This window comes from Choloepus didactylus, chromosome 8, assembly GCF_015220235.1.
Source record: "Choloepus didactylus isolate mChoDid1 chromosome 8, mChoDid1.pri, whole genome shotgun sequence".
NCBI classification, from domain to species: Eukaryota; Metazoa; Chordata; class Mammalia; order Pilosa; family Megalonychidae; genus Choloepus; species Choloepus didactylus.
The window spans coordinates 145,338,053-145,342,272 of record NC_051314.1 but is presented as its reverse complement, the minus strand read 5'-3'; the positions used below and the strand labels follow the sequence as shown (position 1 = coordinate 145,342,272).

Genomic DNA, 4,220 nt, shown 5'->3' with positions numbered 1-4,220 from the left:
ACGCAAGACAAGGCGCCAGGGGGCGCAAAGAAGTTTGGGCGCGGGAGTTCGTGCTGCGTTGCGGAGGACTGACAGCGACGAGGAGGAGGCCACCCTGCCCCGTCCCAGCGTGCGGCGGCGCTCCGCTCTGCTGACCAACCCTCGGGAGTGCAGGCGGGGAGGCGGGATGGAGTGATAGGGAAGATGTTTGTGGATTCTTCTGTGGGATCAGACGGCACGCCTATTGTAATCAGAAAATTCCAAGTACAGCAGCAGGAATGGATGAACAGGCTTTTTTAGGGCTAAATCCAAATGCTGATTCAGGCTTCAGACAAAGGGCCCTGGCCTATTTTGAGCAGCTTAGATTTCCCAAATGTCTGGCAGGTGTGTGCAGAAGCTCTAGCCCAGAGGACATTTAGTGATGATCATGTAAAGTTTTTCTGCTTTTAAAGTACTAGAACACCAAGTTAAATACAAATGCTGAATCCCCAACCAACGAAGACCTTTATACGAAAGAAAGCAGCCCAAGTCTTCGCCTTGCTCTTTGTTACAGAGTAGCTCACTAAATGGCCCAAGTATTTTTTGACATTCTCTTAGTAAAGGATCTAAATCCAAGGGGCGTGGAGCTGTACTTCCAAATCCTCATGGTTATTGATTCAGAGTTGGTGGATCGTGATGTGGTGCATGCATCAGAGGAAGCTCATAAGAATATCCTAATAAAAGATACCGTGAAGGAGCAGTGCATTCCAAATCTGGTGGAATCATGGTACCAAATACTACAAAATTATCAATATACTAACTCAGAAATGACATGTCACTGCCTTGAAGTAGTTGGGGCTTATGTCTCTTGGATAGACTTATCCCTTATAGCCAACGATAGTTTCTAAATATGTTGCTAGGTCATGTGTCAATAGAAGTACTACAGGAAGAAGCAAGTGACTGTTTGAAATTGTAAATAAAGGAATGGCTCCTGTTGATAAAACAAAACTAGTAGAAACTTTGTGTCAAGTATTACAGTCTGCTGGGTTTTTCAGCATTGACCAGGAAGATGTTGACAAGATTTTCTAAGCTGGTAAATGGAATGGGACAGTCATTGATAATTAGCTGGACTAAATGAATTAAGAAGGGAGATACCAAGAATGCTCAAGAGGCACTACAAGCAATTGAAACAAAAGTAGCACTGCTGTTGGGGCTACTAATTCATGAGGATGATGACAACTCCTCTAACTTTATTGGAGTTTGTTGCTATTATCTTCATATTTTGAAACACCTTACAATGCTCTTGGATCAGCCAAAAGCTAATGTAGAGGCAATCATGTGGGCCGTTACGAAAAAATTGACTTATGATGAAGAATATAACTTTGAAAATGAGGGTGAAAATGAAGCCATGTTTGTAGAATACAGAAAACAGCTGAAGTTATTGTTGGACGGGCTTGCTCAAGTCTCACCACAGTTACTGCTGGCTTCTGTTCACAGAGTTTTTAGTTCAACACTTAAGAACTGACACACTACACAGTTTATGGAAGTTGAAGTAGCAAAAAAATTGTTGTATATGTTGGCAGAAGCTCTTCCAGTATCTCATGGTGCTCGCTTCTCAGATGATGTTTCAAATGCTAGGGCTTTGCAGGAGGTGATGCAAACTTTGGTAACATCAAGAGTTGGTTCCTGTCAGCATACATCTATGACTCTGGAGTTCTTTGAAACTTTCTAGATATGAAAAGTTTTTTCACAGTTGAACCTCAGCACATTCCATGTGTACTAATGACTTTCTTAGTCACAGAGGTCTGAGACATTCTAGTGCAAAAGTACAGAGCAGAACCACTTACCTGTTTTCTAGATTTGTCAAATCTCTCAATAAACAAATGAATCTTTTCACTGAAGATATTCTGAATAGAACAGAAGACTTACTAGAGCTTTCACCTGAGAATGGTTACCTGTCCTTGCTGAGCAGCGATGATCAGCTTTTTATTTGTGAGACAGCTGGACTGCTGATTGTTAATAGTGAATATACAGCAGAAAGGAAGCAAGCATTAGTAAAGAGTCTGTTGACTCTACTAGTGGAGAAGTTTAAAGTTCTGTTGGAAAAATTGATGCTGGCAAAAGATGAAGAAAGCCAGGCATCTCTAGCGGACTGCCTCAACCATGCTGATGTATTTGCCAGTTGAACCAGCAAAGCTTTCAGCAACAAGCAAACTTTAAAACAATGTGACTGTTCTGAAGTTTATCTGGAGTATTCATAGACATTCTTGCCAGCCCTCAGTTGTCCCTTATAGAAGGATATTCTCAGAAGTGGAGTTCATACTTTCCTCATCGCATGATTATATGCCTAGAGGAAGAAATTCTTCCATATATCCCATCTGCCTCAGAGCATATGCTCAAAGATTGTGAAGCAAAAGACCTCCATGAGTTCATTCTTCTTATCAACCAGATTACAGCCAAGTTTAAGACACAGGTATCCCCATTTTTACAACAAATATTCATGACCCCCCTTCGTGCAATTTTTGAAGTGCTATTCTATCCAGCAGAAGAAAATGACCAGACTGCTGCTTGAGAAAAGCAAATGTTGCAGAGGAGTTACTTGCTTTCTTGCAAACTGTCACAGGGAGTGGAATGAGCGAAGTCATAGCAAATCAAGGTGCAAAGAATGTAGAATGGGTATTGGTTACTGTCATCCAAGGAATGGTTGAGTGCCCAGATCCAGTTGCACAAAAAAACATGTTTTATCATCCTCTCAAAGTTGGTAGAACTCTGGAGAGGTAAAGATGGACCTGTGGGATTTGCTGATTTTGTTTATAAGCACATTGTCCCCACATGTTTTCTAGCACCTTTAAAGCAAACTTTTGACCTGGCAGTTGCACAGTGTTGGCTTTATCTGAGTGTGCAGTGATACTGAAAACAGTTCTTCTCAAATGCGGCCCAGAATGTGTTCAGGATCTTCAACAAGTAGCTCCAGAAATAATTTAGGAGTTTCGTCAAGCACTTCAGCAGCCTGATGCCAAAGTTTTTAAACATTACTTAAAGGTGTTCTTCCAAAGAGCGAAGCCCTGAGGACTGGATCACCCTGTGCCTGCTTCATGATCAGGAATTCCAGCTAATAATTTATGAAAATGTGATTTTTGTGTGCCATTCACACTGGCCTTTTTAACATAGCTTGAGTTTACTGCAGTATATGTATTGGTATTTTTTCTGTAAAATGGATGTAACTTTCCCTAAATACAGGTATGTGATAATTCAAGAAGATGCTTGCATGCCAACTCACTGTACTATATAAAAATGCTGTTAAAAGAGAGAGCAAAGTTATCCTTGTACCTTAAATTTCTTTTTTTAATTTGAAACTTTGAGTCAATTCCTTTATAAAGACCACAGCAGTGGAAGACTGTACTCTTTTTATATGCTGAATATAAAATGTTTGAGAAATTTCATTTTCTTCAAGTGTGTGCAGATGCGTTAAGTATGGGGGGAATCAACAATCAGAACTAATTTTTTTGTAGGTAGCCATTACATTTCTTTAAACTGTTTCAGTACCTATGTGTATTCTACAAAAGAGAATGGTTTCATAAATTAATTGGTTTAAAAGTAGGTGTCGGTGTTATACATTTTTTTATAAAAATAAATAAATTTTATATAGTGGGAAAAAAAAAAAAAAGATTCAGTCCCACAGCAGACTTTTATAATAGTCAGAATGTTTAAAAGTATCGGCCATGAAATTCATGTGATAAAGTTAGGGATTGGAAATAGTATAGCAGGGTGGTTCTGAGCATGGATAGTGCAGCCAGGCAGACCTATTCTATCCAGGCCTCAGTTTATGTCATATTTAAAATGAAGGTGATATTAACTACCCCCTTGGGACGGGATATTAATAGATACTATTTCATTCCCTATTTTTTTCTGAATGTTTACAATAAACATTGATCACTTCTATGGAATAATAAGAATAATTATTGCTATTATAAAAATTTTATAACAACCAGGACCCATGTCTCCACCTATCACAGCCCTTCTCAGGTTCTCCGGGTCCTGAGGTAACTTAAAGAAATTTGGAGCACACTTGGATTCCAGGACCCTAGGAAATGTCAAGGGGACACTGAGTTCCCACACTATGGGAGTCAAACCCCTAGACCCAATTCAATTCTGAGGGAAGTTTTCATGAAAAAAAAATTATTAAATATTACTCTCTCCTCCTGATAGCCATTTGTCATGATATTTTCACTAAAGGAAACATTTCAGATGCTCTCTTCTTC

General features: G+C 39.5%; 1 pseudogene; it reads left to right on the top strand.

Annotated features, from left to right (window-relative positions):
• The first annotated feature begins 257 nt into the window (after positions 1-257).
• LOC119542475 lies at positions 258-3,027 on the top strand (annotated as a pseudogene).
• The last annotated feature ends 1,193 nt before the right edge of the window (positions 3,028-4,220 follow it).